Source organism: Canis lupus, chromosome 18 (genome assembly GCF_048164855.1).
Source record: "Canis lupus baileyi chromosome 18, mCanLup2.hap1, whole genome shotgun sequence".
Lineage (NCBI taxonomy): Eukaryota > Metazoa > Chordata > Mammalia > Carnivora > Canidae > Canis > Canis lupus.
In genome coordinates this window covers 35,243,986-35,266,392 of record NC_132855.1, presented here as the reverse complement: position 1 = coordinate 35,266,392, position 22,407 = coordinate 35,243,986, and the positions used below count along the sequence as shown (strand labels likewise).

The following is a 22,407-nucleotide window of genomic DNA, read 5'->3' as shown; positions in this document are numbered from 1 at the left end:
TTCCATTGGCTTGGAAAACTATGCTGTATATCAAACCTATCAAAAATAATATCTACAAACAATGCCTTGATGCATTTGCCAACTCTCACAGAAAGCTCTCTGGTGTTCTTCTGAAAATATATCTAGATTTTTTTTTTCTGTTGTAGTGAAGAAATACAGACTATATTTTTTTAAAAAGATTTTTGCCTTTGTTTACATTTTTTTCACTAAGCATGCTAATCTAAAAGAAAATTTTTAAATCTTGGGTTTTAAACAGACATCACTATAGTTCAAGAAGAGGGTAGATTACCCATCTTTACAGCTAGGACCATTTATTTCATAGAAGAGTAAAAAAAAGGAAATCAAGGAATGCTCAAAAAAGAAATATGTCACAATCTCACAAACTAAAATCTCATTATAAGTCTTCCAATGCTTTTAAAATGAAATACTTATCATCGAGGAAGGCAAACACCCCCCTAAAAAGATGCTTTCTTTCAGCTTGGAAAAATTGTTTATTATTTATGTTATCTAACACCACACAATTGTTCATTTTGTAGGCACATCTACTATTTTAATTTAGTATATTCCTGAGATTTTTGTTTCCAACCAAAATCAATGTTATTGGGAAAAAAATATTTTAAAGATAAAACACTGTGAGGAATTTCAACAGATGTAGCACTGGATATATTCATTTTATGTATGTACTGAATATGTAAAGGAAAACAAGCTACAGATATGATATTATACTTAGATAATGCTTTACAACTTACACACAGACATACATTTTCCACAATGCTGTGATATGGGAATGAGTAGCAACGGCATTAACTTCTAATGCAGTTGACTGCCATGTATTGAGCGCTTAGTATTTACTCTAAGATTTACATATATTATCTCATTTAATCCTCAAAACTACCATATGAGATCTTAGAAAGCAATATTTCATCAGCTCAGAAGAATCCCTGCTGTATATTAAACCTATCCCAAAAATCTAAAACCTGCTTTGATGAATTTTCCAACTTTCATACATATATACACACACACACAATCTGCTGTGTGAGGTTTTTTCATTTTGTTAAAAGAATAAGGAATCACAGGTTTAGGTGGGTTGAATGACTTACCTAAAAGCAAAAGTACAGAGACAGCCACATGCTTTCAGCACAGACTATGGATGTACTGAGTGCTTTATGTACATACATAAATCACATGATCTCAGTTAATCTTACCAACTGCTCCATGAGCTTGATATTATTATAATTCCCTTTTATCTCTAAGTTTTATTTTTTATGTTATTTTCTAATTTGTCACACAGTAAACTTTTTATAATTAGGTGTACAGTTCTGTTAATACAAATTCACATTAGATTCACGTAAACCATCACTACAATCAGATACAGAACATCCATCACCCCAAAAATCTCTCTTGTGCTACCTCTTTATAAGTCACACACAAAAACCTCTCACCACTAACCTCTGCCAACCACTGATCTGTTCTCTATCACTACAGATTTGTCTTTTCAAGAATGCATACAAATGGAATCATACAATACATAACCTTTTGAGGTTGGCTTCTTTTACTCAGCCTGATGTCTTGAAATTCATCTAAGTGATTGCATGTAACAATAGTTTGCTCCTTTTTTATTGCATTATATCCATTTTAAATATAAACAAAATGAGATATAAATTTATTCTTCTTAAAGTGTGTTACAGATATCTGCTAGTTTCATATTCTCCCATGGTTATCCCCTTTTCATCTTTTGTGTATGTCTTTTTAAAACCTAGATATTGTGGCCACATTGGTTTATTTTTGTTTTAAAGATTTATCTATTTATTTGAGAGAGACAGAGAGAGTACGAGCAGGGGAAGGGACAGAGAGAGAGGGAGAAAAGAAGACTCCCTACTGAGTAGGGAGACCAGGGAGGGCTGGATCTCACAATCCTGAGATCATGACCTGAGCGGAAACCAAGAGTCAGATGTTCAATCCATTGAGCTATTCAGGTGCCCCCAACATTGGTTTATTTAAATGTTTCCCCTGTTTCTACCTTCCTGGATAAAGTGTGATTATGATGTTGGAATATTGCATTTAGAACCTTCTCCCACTTATCCCTCTTGAATCATCTTTCCTCTGGATGCTAAGCATTTAGATATAGCAACATGTCAGAGTTATAGGCCAGCTTTTATCAAAATTCCTTGAAAATGGAATATAAAAAATTATCTGGGGATCATGTAGACAGAGGGGAACCAGCATTAGTAAAAGCATCTGGGAACCCAAATATATTTATTTGTTTATTTTATAAATGTTGCTTATTTAGGGAATTCTTTTTATTACAATCACAAATAATTTAAGTATAAACAAATTAAACATTAATTAGAACCACCTTTAAAATCATAAAATTAGAACTTACTGAAGGGAACTGCCTATTCATACCACTATGAACCTGACCCCATCCTGCCCTAAAGCTCAGAGCAGTGCTTTGAGAGGAGGCAGTTCTCAAACATGGTTGAATAAATGACCTATTACCTATCTCTCAGGGACATTGCTTTCCTTAATGCTCCAGTGGCTCCTTGTGTTTCCATTATCATAAAAGAGCAGATTTTTACTCCCAATAACATAACCAACAGATGTCTCCCTAATCCTAAGGCAACTAGAATGGTGGCAGTTTGTGGTATTTTCTCATCCCTTATGGTACATCGGAAATATCTGCGCAACCACCTGTGTTCTTCCCCTTTGCCCATGCAATTAAAGCTGTTTCATACTAGAGCCAAATTAAACAATAAAAGGGCTCTAGGAATCAGAAGATTGTCTCATAAATTCCATCCTTCAAAATGAAAAAGAGGTGAACTTTAAGAAATAAAAAGAGTATAATTTATTTGGATTCTTAAACTCTGTATCCTTTGTTACAAATTAACTTGTGTTATTAAAATTTTTCTACTGATACTTACATGAAAGAAATATCTACAAGCTATTACTGCACATTCTACCAAAAATATATCTTCTGACTCTATGTAGTCTTAAGCTGTTTCTCTTGAGCTTGCTATGAAACCACCCATCTCACTGGCCATGATACATTCCTGGAATCCTTTGTGCTGATTTCTGTATTAGAATCACAAGCATGGCTTCCCAAAAGCATGTTGATATATATGGGTAGATGGTTGGAGACAACCCTGTTACCAGAGCAGAGTGCTTGCCACAGGAAGACTACCATTGGATACAACTGTCCAGCAAAGTATATCAATATCCTGGTGGAATCATTAGAGCTCCTCCAAGGGAAAGAGTGGGTTGAGAGGGACCCAAGTCAAAGCAGCCAAAAGGATGCACATTGGGTTAAAACTGGGTTTCTCTTTATTATATTCTCAGACCAGTGTGTAACAGAAAAAAAGCTATCCTAAAGTACTTGACTAACCCTCAGTACACAGTACCTATACTATGGGTTATCAATTAGATAGTTATCTGTTAGATATTATACACGTTAGCTATCATCTCCTCTTACAGTTTCCTCACTACCCCTTCTAGACAAATTCATCATAAAATATTACTGTCCCTTGTGTGTGTATCATGGGATGGGATCATTTAAACTGGAAGATTTGAAATCTAAAGTTGCAACATACTAGAACGTCTCAGTTGCAAAAGATGTTACAATAATTCATTACATGTCAAAGACTCAAAATTTGGGAAATGATCCACTTTAAAAATTAGATCACATTCCAGGTTATTCATTTAATAACACCATTCTCACACTTACTAAGTTACATGGGTAATATTTGTCCCTTTTCCTTCATCAGGAAAGTGCCTCTGACATAGGTGTTCATCAAATAGTTGATAAATAATATATCCCACTTTTATCCCAATACACTTTCTTAAATAGTAGAAAAAGGATGACAAATAACCATCTTGCTAGGAGGCACTCACACCCCATGAAATTTCTTATGCCCATGGGAGTAAGTCATCTAGGTGAAAATCGTCTATCAGAAGCACTATCTATCAGAAGCAATAGAGCAAAACAAAAAAGATTATTACTATTATATTCTTTTCTTTCTTTCTTTTTTTTAAAGAGAGAGAGAGAAACAGCATGAGTGGGATAGGGAGGAAGAGGGAGAGGGAGAAAGAAAATCTCAAGTAAACTCTATGCTTAGGGCAGAACCCCAGCAAGACCACAAAATGATGATCTCAGCCAAAATGAAGAGTCAGATGCTTAAACAAATGAGTCATCCAGGCACCCTGAGATAATTACTATTTTAAATCTCAAATTATTTCTGAAACAAATCTTTTTTTTTTCCTTTTCACCTTGAAAAGAATGCTAAGTCAGTGTTTGTTATGGAGAGAAATCATTATTAATAATTACATCAGCAACAGTAGTTACTATAACACACTATGCTATGCTCACAATGCTCCTCACTTTATAGGCATTACCTCATTTAATCCTCACGACTTTAGGAGTGATTATCTTTATTTAAAGATAAACCAAGGTGGCCACACTATTGGTAGTAAGTGACAGAGCAATACTCAGAGTCATATCTGCTTGAAGCCCAAGCCCACGCTCTTTCCACACCAACATGCTGTCTCTATTGAACAAGCTTAAAGAAAATCAGAAATACTAGAAAATTATTAGCCACATCTTAATTATAAATTGTTCCCAAAATTTAGAAATCCAGCAGCAAACTATCAAAAAAAAAATTCTAGTATGTACAAGGCTTCATACTTTACTGTATTATGTACCAGACCATATTATCAGCAAAACAATGTGTAAGAGGCTCATTTATATTCAAGGCAAAAAAACTTTAAAAAAAAAATTATCTTAGCTGAACTTTTTATTCCCCAAAGGGAAGCTTTTTGCTCTGATTTTCAAAGCAGGCCTAGATATAAGCAACATTTTGCCAATATAACTACATAGAAAGATTGTTCCTTTGGTCCAAAAAGAGGATATGTTATAGTCTTTGCTGGTTTCAATGCTAATTTTGGCTTTTCACAAAAAAAGGCTTTCCTGAACAGTTGAGCCAAATGTATGGTAATTTTTGGATATAATCTCTAAGTCATAAAATATTTAGCCCAAGTTACCAAAAAAATTTAATTCAAGAGAATTTGGATTTGGTCCTTTCATAAATAAAAAAAACCTAGGCAAAGAAAATAAAACAAAATATGTTCTTTTAAGTAGGGAAACAAAGCCAATCAAAAAGCAGCTGTGTTTAATTTTACAATGTCATTGATAGTAAGGTTAGTGCATCTTTTTTCATAGTGTACTTCAATACCATTATGTGACTTTCTAACTGTGGATATTCCTGGTACAGAATTAACCCATGGAATTGTGTCCTGGGCCCTCCTCTCTTCTTTTGCCTTAGCTTGTAAGCTTTTATGACCATCTCTCAGCTCAAGCTCACTGTGAATAATCCACAAATCTACATATGAATGTTTTAGAAATCTTGAGCATTCCCACGCAATCTTGGCAGCATTTCAAACAGAGAACAATAGAGTCTAAAGTGAGCTCAACCTTTTTTCCCTTCCAAACTTTTTTCTCCCCTCGAGATTCCATTTCTTTTTTATTGCACCACCGGTTATCCAGGATTGTATTTTTGGATCATTTTGACTCTTTTTTTAATTGTTTACTCATTATAAATAAGCAAACATTCTGCTGCATTAAATACTCAGAATCTGAATATTTTTACCACCTCCACTGCTGCCATGTAGTCTACCAAACCACTGTCCTTGCTTACTTGGGGCACTGGAATAACCTTAAAATATGCCTTCCTGCTTTCTCACTTCCTCCAAAATCAGTTAGGGTTAAAGATTGGTATATATCATAGAATACCCAAAATAATAGGATTTTGATCAAGATAGGGGTTTATTGTCCTCACACATGAAATAGTCCAGATTGAGGTAGTTTGGGGCTGATATGGTGTTCTATATCAGTGGCCCAGCTCCTTCCACTTTGTTGTTCCAAGGTAAAAAGGATTCTTCTCATAGTCTAAAATGCTCACCCAAGTGTCAGCCATAAGTCCAAATCTGATTCAGTATGTAGGCAGGAAGACTGGAGAAAAAATACTAATTTTTTTAAAAGGCAATTCCTGAAAACTGGACTTAATATTTCCAGCTTCTATCCCTAGAGCTGAATTTGGTTTCATTATCACACATAGATATGAGATAGGCTAGAAAACAGTATTTATTCTGAGTAGCCAAGTTATCAGCTAAATATTAAAAGAAGATAAGAGAATAAATACTGGGTGGCAACTAAATACTGTCATAACCTAATAGAATCATTTATGCATCTAGCAACCAGAGTAATCCTTTTACCTTTTTTTATGATTTTATTAGTTATTTGTGAGAGAGAGTGACCAAGAGAGAGAGCACAAGTGGCAGGGTAGAGGGGAGAGACAGAGAAAGAGAGAGAAGCAGCCTCTCCACTGAGCAGGAAGCCTAATGCAGGGCTCCATCCCAGGATTGTGGGATCATGACTTGAGCCAAAGGCAGATGCTTAACCTACTGAGCCACCCAGGCACCACCCAGAATAATTCTTTTAAAACATTAAGTTCTCTAATCATATCTTCCAAAGTTCTTCAACAGCCCACAAGGCCCTATATGAAATCTGAAAGAAGAGTAGGATTATTCTTAAACATTGCTGGTCTTCAAATATCATTCTCAATGGGGAAGCACTGGGAGCATTTCCCCTAAGATCAGGAACAAGACAGGGATGTCTACTCTCACCACGGCTATTCAACATAGTGCTAGAAGTCCTAGCCTCAGCAATCAGACAACAAAAAGAAATAAAAGGCATTCAAATTGGCAAAGAAGAAGTCAAACTCTCCCTCTTTGCAGATGACATGACACTGTACGTAGAAAACCCAAAAGACTCCACCCCAAGATTGCTAGAACTCATACAGCAATTTGGCAGTATGGCAGCATACAAAATCAATGCCCAGAAGTCAGTGGCATATCTATAAACTAACAATGAGACTGAAGAAAGAGAAATTAAGGAGTCAATCCCATTTACAATTGCACCCAAAAGCATAACACACCTAGGAATAAACCTAACCAAAGAGGTAAAGGATCTATACCCTAAAAACTACAGAACACTTCTGAAAGAAATTGAGGAAGACACAAAGAGATGGAAAATATTCCATGCTCATGGATTGGAAGAATTAATATTGTGAAAATGTCAATGTTACCCAGGGCAATTTATACATTTAATGCAATCCCTATCAAAATACCATGGACTTTCTTCAGAGAGTTGGAGCAAATTATTTTAAGATTTGTGTGAAATCAGAAAAGACCCCGAATAGCCAGGGGAATATTAAAAAAGAAAACCATAGCTGGGGGCATCACAATGCCAGATTTGGTTTCAGGTTGTACTACAAAGCTGTGGTCATCAAGACAGTGTGGTACTGGCACAAAAACAGACACATAGATCAATGGAACAGAATAGAGAACCAGAAGTGGACCCTCAACTTTATGGTCAGCTAATATTCAACAAAGCAGGAAAGACTATCCACTGGAAAAAAGACAGTCTCTTCAATAAATGGTGCTGGGAAAATTGGACATCCACATGCAGAAGAATGAAACTAGACCACTCTCTTGCACCATACACAAAGATAAACTCAAAATGGATGAAAGATCTAAATGTGAGACAAGATTCCATCAAAATCCTAGAGGAGAACATAGGTAGCACCCTTTTTGAACTTGGCCACAGTAACTTCTTGCAAGATACATCCATGAAGGCAAGAGAAACAAAAGCAAAAATGAACTATTGGGACTTCATCGAGATAAGAAGCTTCTGCACAGCAAAAGAAACAGTCAACAAAACTAAATAACAACCTACAGAATGGGAGAAGATATTTGCAAATGACCTATCAGATGAAGGGCTAGTATCCAAGATCTATAAAGAACTGATTAAACTCAACAGCAAAGAATCAAACAATCCAATCATGAAATGGGCAAAAGACATGAACAGAAATTTCACAGAGGAAGACATAGACATGGCTAACAAGCACATGAGAAAATGCTCCGCATCACTTGCCACCAGGGGAAATACAAATCAAAACCACAATGAGATACCACCTCACACCAGTGAGAATGGAGAAAATTAACAAGACAGGAAACAACAAATGTTGGAGAGGATGTGGAGAAAGGGGAACCCTCTTGCACTGTTGGTGGGAATGGGAACTGGTGCAGCCACTCTGGAAAACTGTGTGGAGGTTCCTCAAAGAGTTAAAAATAGATCTGCCCTACAACCCAGCAATTGCACTGCTGGGGATTTACCCCAAAGATACAGATGCAGTGAAAAACCGAGACACCTGCACCCCCAATGTTTCTAGCAGCAATGTCCACAATAGCCAAACTGTGGAAGGAGCCTCGGTGTCCATCGAAAGATGAATGGATAAAGATGATGTGGTTTATGTATACAGTGGAATATTACTCAGCCATTAGAAACGACAAATACCCACCATTTGCTTTGACGTGGGTGGAACTGGAGGGTATTATGCTGAGTGAAGTAAGTCAATCGGAGAAGGACAAACATTATATGGTCTCATTCATTTGGAGAATATAAAAAATAGTGAAAGGGAAATACGGGGAAAGGAGAAAAAATGAGTGGGAAATATCAGAAAGGGAAACAGAACATGAGTTCCCTCCTAACTCTGGGAAACGAACTAGGGGTGGTGGAAGGGGAGGTTGGCCGGGGGTGGGGATGACTGAGTGACGGGCACTGAGGGGGTCACTTGATGGGATGAGCACTGGGTGTTATTCTATAAGTTGGCAAATTGAACACCAATAGAAAATAAATTTATATATAAAAAAAAAAACATTGCTGGTCTTGAATTTTAAGTGAGATGATTTTGAAATAGGTTTGTGTCCAACACATTCAGCTCTAGAGATGCAGGCACAGAGTAGGCGAATCACTGTATACAAGCAAGATTTAAGGTTTGCCAGTCAAATATGACAAAGTGAAAAGAAGTAACAGAATGAAAGTACAAAATAAGTGATATGGGTAAGAATGGAAGTAAGGATGTGAGCAGAGTGAATGTTTAGTTCCACTTCTCAAGAAACAGATGCAAAATGAGATTAAAAGTGCACAAATTTTCATAGAAATAATGCCTGTATGAAATGAATTATGGATGGAGGCGGAGAGGGCTAAGTGAACTGTTAAACCATGACACAAGTTATCTAACAATTGGGATAAGTATTCAAGACTGTCACACAGTCTAAGAAAAATTTGGCTAGCCATCAGCCAGTGAGCAAAGAAGTCTCATGTAATCCAAGAATGGGTTTGCCTTAGAATGCCTACCACACTTCAGTCATTGGCCTAAGTGCAAATGCAGCAATGAATTTCAGACAGCAAATGCAACCACTGGGGTCCTCCATCATTCAGTCTCTATAGTAGAAGGTTTACAAGATGCATTCTCATGGCCACCACACTGAGAAACATTTAAGAAGTGATGTGATCAAAAGATTATATGTCTTAATAGGTAAAAATATTTTTGGAGATCATATATTAGAAAGAAGAAGCTGGATATATAGGAGGCAGAAAGCCCAAAATTAAGATTTAAAAAAGAAAGTAGTCATTAACAGTAACAAAGTAGAGACTGCAGCCATGAGAATGAATAGCTGAAATCAGAAGAAGGCAAGACCACAGAAGGAAAAATCAAGAAGACAAGGGCATTACAGAGATTTTCTGCTTGTATTGAATGCACCACAAACTGTTAAAGTAATCTGGAGAGAATAACAGCAATCCAGATATTGAAATTTACAAAGATTTAAGAGAAGAAACTTGGGGTGTTCAGATGCTGATGCATGGAGGCAGGTGGCTAGTATAATCTGATGGTATGTGTTTTAAAGCTGTAGTTCTTTAGGAGCAGGAAGGGAGAAAAATTTGAAAGCAACAATAAGGAGCAGGTGGTATATCTATACCATTTCCCAGCCCAGTAGTTCTAAGAGTATGGGAAAGAAAGCAGTCACCCATCTAGGAGAACAGAGGCAAACTATTCTCTACAGTTATGGTAAGGAAAAAAAGTGAACAGGATAAAGCTGAGGTATTTTTGCTTAAGACAAATGCAAATCCTAGAGGGCAGAAGAGTTGAGTTTTAAGAAATGGGGGAAAGAGGGAGATGGAATCCAACTTAGAAGCGACACAGAGCCATATGGGAACGAGAGGCCAAGTAATAATCCAGTCTTTGGGGTTCTTGTGGTAACAGATGTAAATAGGGATAGAGGGCTTGATGCAGCTGAAATTATATCTGGTAAATTACAATATCAATATCAATAGTGAAGCTCTTCTCTAAACACTCTAATTCTACTCATTGGTAAGATTAGACTACCAAAGTCTACATATTTGGTCTATATTCTTTTTTTTTTTTAAGATTTATTTATTTATTTATTTATGATAGACATAGAGAGAGAGAGAGGCAGAGACACAGGAGGAGGGAGAAGCAGGTTCCATGCTGGGAGCCTGACGTGGGACTTGATCCCAGGACTCCAGGATCATGCCCTGGGCCAAAGGCAGGCACTAAACCTCTGAGCCACCCAGGGATCCCCTTTGGTCTATATTCTTTTTTTTTTTTTAATTTTTATTTATTTATTTATGATAGTCACAGAGAGAGAGAGAGAGAGAGAGAAAGAGAGAGATTGGCAGAGACACAGGCAGAGGGAGAAGCAGGCCCCATGCACCGGGAGCCTAACATGGGATTCGATCCCGGGTCTCCAGGATCGCACCCTGGGCTAAAGGCAGGTGCTAAACCGCTGCGCCACCCAGGGATCCCTGGTCTATATTCTAAATCTAACCAAATCACCTTTAAGATCCTATATTTGCCCTCTTAAAAGGTTGCTTACAAGAAACAGCTACACAAAATCCACTTGTGCATGTGTTGTAAAAATTTTAATAGACTGTAAAAAGTTAAAGACATTTAAAGAAAACACTAAAAAAATAACATATAGCTGAAAATAAATATTATAAAGGTAAACCTAAATCCAATCAATTAAAATATATATGTCAAACATTAATAGACAAAATACTCTGGTTAAAAAGCTGAAACTGTCAGGGTGAATATAGAGCAATACTCAACTATATATTTCCTATAAAAGATTCACTTTAAATATAAAAATGCCAGGCTACAAATAAACAGATGGGAAAAGATATGCCATGCAAACAGCAAGCATTAGGAGATTCAAGTTGCTATAGTATTATCAGATAAAATAGACTTTAAGGCAAAGAATATTACCAGAGATAAAGACAGACAATCCATAATAATAAAAGAGTAATTTCATCAATTAATTTCCCACTTAAGGCCCTTGCTTCTCAAGGAAGCCCATAACCAGGTGTAGTCTGGCTGCAGCTCAATGAAATTAAGAGGAATCTGGTTTATCTAAACTATAGAGCTGCTGTATCTCTTTCAATACTTCCCTTATTCTTATCTACCTGTTCATTAAACCCTGATCAAATCATGCCTTATTCCTCATTTACTTTAATTAGTACTAAATCTTGTGGCAGACTGGGAATCAAGTCTCAGACACCAACTCTCCTCTGAGAACCTTCTAGGTTAATCCATAAGCTTTCAACACATTGTCAGACCCATTTTCTACCTGGTTATTTTGTGGGACAACTAATATAAGTAATTCTTCAAGTTCTTTGTACAGCTCATTGTATTCTGGCACTATTGGGAATATTCCAAATAGATTATCAGGATTATTCCAATTATTGAAATTCCGTACATCAAATTCCTTCTCTATTTTCACAAGAAAAGAAAGTTATGTCTATGCTGCACAAAGACTTAAGAGAAATGGAATACTCACATATGCTTATACAAATGTTATTGCATCATGATCCCTAAGGGAGCTATACACTATTAGGGTGTGGGTTCCTTCTCTTGAAGAGTGAGAAATTATTTTATAAATATGTTCCTTGGTTTTGATTCTGAAAATTTCAGCAACAAATTGCTAGTAGACTGTTTTGTAAATGAATTCACCTCAAGAGATAAATATGGTTAGTTGCCTTCTGCTATAGCCAACAAAAGAGTTGCTAAAAGACAGTATATTCCCTGGAGAAAAGGCGGAAATGCATCTCAAAATTCTTATTATGAGTCATACCAAATTGCAACAAACTGTTTTAGGAAGAAGAAAAACATCAAGGAGAGGTTATCAGAATAGAATGCTGTCAGATGCTATATCCAGACTAGAAGATATCCATAGAAGATGAATAGATAAAGTTTCACTTCCCTTTGCTATGATTTCAAAGCAGTGAATTTTACTCTATTGTCAACATCAAATAAGGAAATTTTCTTTGCCACATTACTGGTTTCAAATCAATGTTGTTTTATACTTATGTATATATGTACATAAATATTTGTGTACACAGGCACACACACATATATTTCTCTCTTAAAAGAATAATATTGGTAATCAGAATATGAAAAAAATTATCCTTACTTCATTTTCCAACATATGTCTTCTTCTTTTTCTGTCACATAGCTTTCCATAAAGGACAGTAAATATAAAAACTTAAAATTTTGAAGGGCTATTATCTACTAAGGGTTTGGTGGGGTTCACTTAAATCAGCCCCAATATTTCTACCTTTATTTTGGAAATCAAATGTTTCAAATAACAATTCATCCTGTTTTGAACATTAAAAGGCAATTAGAATTAAAGTGGAAGTGTCTATAAGAATAAGAACTTTGCCCTTTAAGATTACCTGCTTCATTGCCAAATTGATTATTTAAAACAAAGATAAGTCTGTGTTAAGGTGAATGATGTAGGTTTGACTATACAAAATCCATTAATTTCGGTCACTTTCCTCATCAACTTAACTAGTCCTGCAGCAATCCACATTGATCAGGCTTAAATTAATAAATCAACTAGATTCCAATCTATTTATTTCATCAATGCAGCCAAAAGGAGTAACAAAAAAATTGAAAAAGAGAAAAATAATAGCCTCTGTTTTATTCTTTTTTATTTGTTTTCACTTGTGATGAAGATCCTTGAAATTTAGCTTGCTTATAGAAAAAGAAACAATTATGAGTCACAATTCATGTCATGTTTTTCCAAGGAAAGCAATCTACTAATAATGAAGATACAGTCTATATGAATTATAATCCTGCCCCTTATTAACCAAAGACCCACTCTCATAACCCACCATCACTTCCACAGTAAAATAAGTCCCTCCAACATGAAAGAGGATATCAAGGAATCAAATAGAAGTCATTAATATTAGAGGTCCAAGTGCTATAAACATACTGGCTTACTGATTTTATTATTAAACCACAAAAAATTGGAATTTATTGCAGAGTTCCTACATATCCTTAATCCTTAAAACACACACAAATACAGAGTTTCTGCATATGTTTAATCCTTAAAACACACACACACATACACAAACATATGTGTGCATGCACACACATCTTTTAAGTACTTCACTTGCTCAGAGAGAACAAGAGCACATTTTGGTTCCCAAACACTGAGATTTCCATGAAGTATATTCTCAGCATATCCACTCTCCAGCCACCCTCCTTCATTCATTCTAAAATAAAAAATGTTCAGCAAATATTTCTTGACTATCTATCAAATGCCAGGCACTGGAAAAGGTGTTAAAGTCCATTATGAATGTTTTCTGAGCTCATTCTCCTTGAAGTACTCAAGGGAAAGGTGGGTACCTTACAATCCCCCTTTTTCTTTCCCATATAAGCTATATATCTATGCATACTTGCTTCATAATTTCAGCTCTTACCCTATGTGCTCCTTGAATCCATCTTAATGCATTGCACCCAAATAAAATCCAAATTCAGCCACAAAATGGATATTTTAAACAAAATTTTTATTGGGATACAAAAAAGAAGTTATATTACAGTCATAGAGAAAAAAAGCAATCCCTGCTACCTCTATTTCTCTTCCCTGCCCTAGCTGATATATTCAAAATTCCCTAGCTGATACAGCCTATGTGGTAAAACAAAAGCCCAATAACATTCCAAACAGCCTCCACTAAGTAAAACCTCAGAACATCACCAAATCCCAAGCAAGTGGTATCTCCATTCCCTTAAAAGGCTTGGATTAAAAAATATAAAAAATATATATCTATATAATTATAGCTAAGTAGATATCTATGTATCTGTATTGTATCTAGCTCTATCTGTATCACATCTCTTCTCCTTTAAACTCAGACCACTGAACTAATAGCCCATGCAGTCTTTTTCAGCATATCATTTACCTGAGCAAATAAGCCCATGACTATCAATCCTTAATTTAGAAAAAGAATGTCACACCTGGCTTCTTGATAGCATTGAGTATGCCCAAGCTCTATACAGTCCTGGTTCTACTTTGTTGCTCAGCCTCAAACCAGCTCCAAAGCAGAAGTCCAGGTTGGGATACTGAAGTCAATATTATTTGGTTCCATTACACAAACTCACTGGGAGTGCTTATAGGCAACTTCATGGATGCCTATAGAACCTTCTGTCCACATAATCCCTTTGGTCTAAAAGCAGCCATTCTTCCTCCAACCACTCCTTTACTCAATCCAAAACCCAATCAGGCTTCCCCAACTGCATGTTCAAGACCATCTCTGGGGTTCTTAGGTCCGGAATAATGAGAAATAAAAGCTGGGCAAGGGAGTGAAATAGGGCAGGAGCATGCTACTTCCTTGCCTATGTAAGCAATCTTTCTTCAATTTTTTAGTAGTCATAAAAGATGAATTATATAAAGTTGATAAAAAGCAGGTAAACCCTCAGGAAGTGCTCATTGTTGTTATTGTTGTTGTCTCGGTTGTTGCAAATATTATTTCTACTTGTTGCTCTGTGAACCATGGGAAAAGAAAGCCAAATCAAGGTACTCTTTAAAAACAGGGACTTGTGGGGCACCTGGGTGGCTCCATGGGTTAAATGGCTGACTCTTCACTTTGGCTTAGGTCATGATCTGAGGGTCATGAGATGGAGCTTGACCTTGGGCTCAGGCTGGGTGTAGAGTCAGCCTGAGATTCTCTCTCTCCCTCCACCCCTCCCCCACCATCCCACCCTCTCACTCTCTCAAATAAATAAATCTTTAAAAAAAAAAAAAGAAAGAAAAAAACAAAACAAAACCAGGCACTTGCACTACAAGCAAACTGGAGGGAAGGAGGACTATCCTTGCCAAGGACAAGTTTTAATTGATGATGGCTGCAACACTAATGAGGCTGCCTCCCATTGATATGGCTCCTGCTCCTAAGTACCCCTCAGAGGCGCAGCCGTAGAGACAGAGAGAAACCACCCGCTCTGTTGCCAGAACCTCCCACGTGGCAACATCAATAATCAGAGCAGCACTGATCCTATGCCTTTAAATCCATGTAGTCAGCTCATACCATGTATAGGGAAACAGACTCCAGGGAAATACCAGTTAATGACATAACTGGAGAGAAACCAAGTGTTACTCTAAGGCAGTCCTTATGGTAGATAACTAGTGTGTATTATTAGGAAACACTAGTGACATGTAAAACATTTCTTTCAAGGCTTAAAAAACTAAAACTTTCAATGGAAAATTTTAGAATTGTAAATAATGAACAAGATATTTTAAAGGCAGATACTCATTTCTTCATAAGACATGAATAACCTAAAAGTTTTGAGCTTGAGTAGAAGAAGTTAAAATTAAGGTAATTCATTCCCAGTAAACCTCAAATATTCAGATATCTGAGATGACAATTTCTTGTTTTTTTGGTTCTCTAGATTGGTTCTTTAAACTATCCATTTCATTAAAAAGTAACAGCTTACACTGAGTGTTTGCCATGTGCCACAGTGTACCACCTACTTTTAGGTGAATTAGTCACAAATTTATTAGTCACAAATTTCTGGGTAGGTACCATTGCATATGACAAAACTGAGGGATAGAAAAAAATAATTTTCCCAAGGTCACATAATTAGTACATGATTGCACAGGGATTCAATGCACACGATCTGTTTCTTCATCTGCTCTTATAACCACTAACCTTATAGCTTTCTTTATCTGATCAAATAGAGTTCACCAAATAAGTTCATGTCTACTTAAAAGTAAAAGGTCAGACATTTAAAGGGAAACTCTTTGCAATCTTCTTCTATATTTTCAAATTAAATCTAGACAAATCAGCATATTTCAATATAAACACAATTTTACTGATTTTTTTACATCACAATTGCCCTCACTCTCCAAAATCCACTATCAAGTCCTGGCAACTCTACCTCTAAAACAATCCCAAATCAGTCTACTACTCTCCAATTCCACTGCCATCATTATATTCAGTTACTGCCATCTCTTCCTTGCCTGGATTACTGCAATAGTCTCCTAATTTATCTACTTCTTCCCATTTATAGTCCTCCCTAAATCCCTGAAATATAATCCCTGTACATAATAGTATGATTTTATAAAATTTGAACCAAAGTATGTCCTTTTTATGCTTAAAACCTTTCAATGATTTCACACTGCTCTCAGGACAAACTATAAACTCTAACCAGCCACAAAGTCTATCACTATCAAACCAATCAACCTCAACTCACATGCCTCTCCAGGAGATTCTTCTTTCTCCAGAAGATCTAGCTTCTCCAATCTTCTTTCTGTTGTTTTAAAGTAAGCTCTGATCCGCTAAAGGCCTTTGCATTTACTCTTCCCAGTAATATTTTCCACTTGGCCCTTTGCATAGATGGCTGGCTCCATCTCATCTATTAGGATTTGGCTCAATGTCACTACCCCAGAGATATTTTCCCTAACTACTGTATACACATACACAATGTCCCCCTCCTTTGTGCCCACTGTAAGAACCCACTCTTTATTTCCATTAAGGTATTTACCAAAATATGCAGTTATTATCTGCTTTTCCTCTAAAATAGGCCCAAGTGGAGGAATTACTTTTCTTTTATATGTTGCTATATTCCATGCCCAGAACACAGTAGAAACTCAATGAATATTTCTGAATCCATGAATGAACTCTCCAAACTCCCTGTCCTGCTGTTTTTAAAATCTAGCTATAGAAATTTCTCTTAGATACTCAAGAAAATCAAAGAACTAAAAAGAATATTAGATCCAACTAAAGGGAAATCTGTACACAAACACATATACCAAAATAAGTTAAAAATATTTCCATAATAAATAAAAAAAATATTTCCATAATATATATACCACAAACTATAATCTTAAAGTTGATTGAAAAGGCTACCAAAAAAAGCATAATGTTTTTTGGAGTTCACAGATTAGCCCCCAAAAATCACATTGTTGAAATAATTTTAATTTAGAAATAAAGATTGAATTTTAATAGCCTAATCTTTGTTCCTTTACATGCTTTTTGATAGCTAAAAAAAAAAAAAAAAAGCTAACAGACTTAGAAAATCTCAGATTCTACTTAGTTTTCATACAATTTGAAAAGCTACTTTTGGGAAAGGTGTAAAAATTCTCCACAAATTACAATCAATAAGAAGATATTTTCAGGATAAGTTAAACGTGTGTACATCTTTGATTAACTATGTCAATATATTTTTCATTGCCTTATGGGCAAATTCTGGGCGAATTTATTAACTCTTTCAAAGACCAGAAGGTAGCCATATTTGTATATCAAGAATAAAAACAAAGAATATGCTAAAGCATAAAATATTATAGGAAGAGAGCTCAGTGAGAAATGTAAAGCAAACTAGTCAAAGTGATATCCAAATTTCAAGATCCACTGATTCTCCCATGAAAAACCACTAGTTGGCAATTTCTTCTTAAATAATTATTTCCTGCAATCTAAGACTTTTTTAGGTTTTTGCTGAATGTAACATTTATTGATTTCCTACTATGTACAAACTGACACACATAATCTGAAAGCTGAATAATGTTGAAATATGGTTCCTGCTCTTTAACTGATTGTAGTTTACCAAATTATGTACTCTTATTAAACAACTCTTACCTCAAATACCTCTTCTTCCTAGGTTGAAAGTCCCACTTGACTTCATGATCTCACAAGTCAAGAATTTCCTCACAGTGATGCTGTATTTCTGTGTTTCTAATATCTTTTCACTACAGAAAAATAAAATACAAAGCTATAATTAATTTGTTCTTTCTTGTACATTACAATTCATTTTAGATATATGCAGCACAATATCTGACATAAACAATGATAGTTTGTATACCGAAGGATGTAAACTAAAAGCAAGTCCTCCAGACCTGATTCCAAGGTCTTGACAGAGAAAATTCAGAGACTTGAATACAAGTGCAAAGGATAGACTCATGCCCTCAGGAAATAAGAGCAGTTCAAAGTCTTAAATCCAGCTAATAGTTGCAATATCACCCATTCCTTATCTACTGCATCGGTATTACTGCATCAGTCATCTACCTGACTTCATGAGATTAACCTGGACACAATTTCAGTTTTAACATGGATTAAATGGAAAACTGAATGATATCTTAAAAACACCAGTTGAAAGTACTGAAGACTAAGAGTGACTTTTATTCATTAAGGGATGTACTGAATATCTAACGTATACATTGTTTATACTAGGCATCCTGACAGCTTTTTAATTAGATAACACATGAACATCATTTACTTAAGATATAGTCATGCAGGTAAACATATACCAAAGAGAAACATGCAATATAATGAATGGTATGTGCTTAATAAAACTTTATACCACTCTACAAAAAATAGCTCATCTGCCTTTTATTTAATTTAATAAAAATTTGCCATATTCAGTGGAGTACAGTGAAGTGGAGACACCAAGTTCTTTTTTAAATGTAAGAAAATACGGTGTCTGTTTCCTTTACCTTTTATGAGTTGCCTGCTCTCTGTATTTGGCAAGACAAATAGAATTACATACTGTGAGTGACTCAAAACAGAACTTCACTATCAATCATCTGCCTGGCTCTGCACAAATTCTGTAGGGCATTCAGGACATTTTGCTGCCTATGAATATTTTAGACAAGAAGAATCCCTGAAAGCTTCCTGATGGATTAATACAAGAAAGGAGGACGTTTTCATGTTTTATAGCTATTTGCTAAAGTACTATGGCCATTACTATACTCCAATGAAAAGATGCCTCTTTAAACAGAAAGAAGCAGCCCTGTAGAAGAGTTCTGGCTCCTTTCATCATAAACTGATTTCAAAGTAATGATATATAATATATAAATATTGCATGCACTCCTCTGGAGAAAATGAAATGCTCTACTGGTGCCAACACCTTTACACCCAGCAGTAATTGTGGATAAAAAGAAAAAGAAGGAAGAAAATGTATGCCAGCCATTTAAAGAAAGAAGTTTGCTCATGTACCTCTTTAGCTTTGCCAATGAAATAAAAAGCAATTTATTAGCTTCTCTATCATTTTATTGTGGGATTCACACCCATGAATAAACAGCAGAGTAATATTCTCAATAGCAGTTCACAACTACTCAAATAAAGCTTATACTTTATTTTAAAGGTAACAGAAAATTTAGAGACTGCAGGAAAATAAAACAAAGAAAATATTCCTTGTGGGCCTACTACTATTGATATTTTATTAAGTATCTCCTTCCAGTTTTTAATGTATTTTTATATGTAGTATTCTGTATCTTACTTTTCACTAATATTTAAACATTTTACCATGTTACTATAAAGTCTTCATAAACATTTTAATGACTAAATAATATTCTATTAAGTATATGTAACAAAGTTAATATTTGTCTCTGTCAGATATTTAGAAGATGCTCTTATAAAAACCAGTATTTCACATCACTATTCATATATATTTCCTATATTTTTATTACTTGAATTTTTTATTTCTAAAGTAAGGCATCTCTCTTCTTTCTATCATTAGTGGGGTAATGCATTCAACTCCCCAATGACAAAACGGGTCTTTTTTTTTTAGCATCTCTTCTATTACAAGGATAACATATAGAAAGTTCACATATATCTAGAAAATAAACTAATGACTACAATTATAATGTGTTTTGCAATTTATTAACATTCTCACAACTGTACTGGGATGTATAATTAGGTCACTTTTTTCAAATTAATAAATTGTGGATGAATGAGTTTAATGGATCTAATCAAGCACAAACAGTAAACTGGAGAACTAATGCTTTACCCCATGTTTTTCCAACTTCAACAATTATCCTCTTCTTATCATATTGATAAGGCAGGGAGCTAGGAGAAGGTACTATGTAGTTGTAGTGAGTGTGAGCACCCAAGTCCAACAACTTTGGTCCAGAACCCACTGCCACTTATTCTTTCCATGATCTTATATAAATTACTTATGTCCTCTTTGCCTCAGTTTGCTAATCTCTTAAATTCTAATGATGATAAAAAAACATTAAATCTAGCATAGGTTTGTTTTAAAAATCAAATGAAAAAATTCAGTTTGTTAAGCACACGATTAATGTCAGCATTCATTTTTTACCTGTTAGCCTACACTTTCCATACGTTTAATTAATATAAATTTTAATTTGACACACTGTTCATATTTACACTCTCTGAAATAGACAATATACACTTCATCCTCCATTAAGAGTAAATATGAAACAAAGCTACACCTCAAAACTGTAACCAACAATCTAAAAAAGTATAAAACCGATTACTTTTGTGCAGACACAATGCTTACATTTGTTAAGACCTCAAAGGAATTATGTAGCTACACCTCTGATAAGTGTTCAGTACAAAAATATAGTTTATACCATTCAAATGAGATCATCTGATCACTCCCTACTCTGGCTTGATACCCTCACATGACCTTGTACAAGGCCTTCAGCATAATTAACTTTAAAAATAGCAGAATAAGGTATGATTATAGCTTTAGTTATTCTCAGTATGCACTAGAATGAGAACACTGAGTACCACTAGAAAAATTAATTTTGACTTCTTGCAAATAATGAAATCAAATTTATTTAGGTCAAGAGACAAGTCTTAAATATGTGTACATGTGCACACACACGCACACACACACATATCCATAGTAATTAATGACAAAGTATAAGAAGCAAGAAAAAGTATCAAAACAGGTTTCATCATGAAGAATCTAATCAGTCAGGATTCAATTGAGAAAAGACTCCCATGAGTTACAAGCTAACAGATTTATTTTAAGTATCATCTCATAGAATTAGGGAAAGAGCTGAGCAAATGAGGTCCAAGCAGGAAGCTGAAAGATCAGAATAAGAGAGACCAGTCAGGCAAATTGAGAAACCAAATACATCTAACCCCTAAGTGGGCTATGAAAGGAAGATTCATAGAGTGGTCTATAGGAATTAAGCTTCTATGCAGCTACCACTTCTGTGAGCCCACTATGCAGAGTTTGGGAGTGGGCCTACAGCCAGTGGGGGCCAGGTAGGGTCAATAGTCAGAAACAAAAGCTGGATGCAGAGCAAGGACCAGCTGGAACCTGCCAGCACCTGCTGGCTGGCACCTCTGAGTTTGTAGGCAACTGCATCTAACCATGTGAGCCTGCTAGGGATATGGTTACTGATTCATTTCTGCTTTCCAAATTTTGGATAACGTCCTCTTTTGGCTACTGCTAACCTAAAACCACACATAGAGAAGCATTCTAACACATATGGTTTTAGCATAACTGACACAGTACAAACCACCACAAGAGTCTGGATTAAATGGACAGGTGATTAGCGTTTTAACACAGCATGCCTATTCTAACAGTTCTTGTTATCATAAGGAAAAGAAAACCCATCAAGACATTAGTATTAAGGAAAACTGCAACATTAAATCGGGGGAATAAAGCAAAAGCTTTCTTTTTTTTAAGATTTTATTTATTCATTCATGAGAGACCCACAGAGAGAGAGAGAGAGAGAGAGAGAGAGGCAGAGACATAGGCAGAAGGAGAAGCAGGCTCCATGAAGGAAGCCCAATATGGGACTTGATCCCCAGACTCCGGGATCACACCCTGAGCCAAAGGCAGACGCTCAACCACTGAGCCACCCAGGCATCCAGGCTTTCTTTTCACACCAAAACATAAGTAAAATGGGAATATGCAAGTAAAATTGTCTGATTTGCATGTCTGGAGTAGAAATAATCAAATAAGATTACTCTTCTCGTTAATAACAAATTGTTTCCTCATTACTCATCACTACCATTAAATAAGATTCAGCTAGAATCTTTGTTGCTCGTCTATCATAGCTTATGAGACAATGCAGTATTTTTCAAAAAAAATTTTCAAAAATTTTAGAGGAAAAATAAAACTTAGAAGGCCCAAAACAAAACGCAAGAAGGCAAGAGAAGGGCTAAATGATTGCACTCCATCAATCTGAATGGGACTGATGGAATGTGAAATAAGTTCTAGGGCAAAAATACACCATGGAACCATAGGAAATGTCAAATATTATTTATTTGTTTAGCATTATAAGGCACAGGTAGGAAAGGAAAAATTGGGGGAAAAAGTTTTCCTTAACTAAAATATCTAAAATATTTTGGGCACTGAAATGTGCCATATATCCCTCAAATTAGAAATGTAAGGCCACTGTTGCTATGAAAAAAATATGTATTTTTAAAAAAATAAATTATAATAGTAACTATGGAAT

At 35.5% G+C, this 22,407-nt stretch overlaps 1 long non-coding RNA gene across 1 annotated transcript in view; it reads right to left on the bottom strand.

Moving 5' to 3' along the window:
* Positions 1-22,407, bottom strand: part of LOC140608974 (uncharacterized) — an 87,261-nt gene that overhangs the window by 13,621 nt on the left and 51,233 nt on the right. Inside the window, exon 3 of the long non-coding RNA XR_012010973.1 lies at positions 17,825-17,934. This is a non-coding gene — a long non-coding RNA (uncharacterized lncRNA). The remainder of the gene's footprint in view (positions 1-17,824; positions 17,935-22,407) is intronic.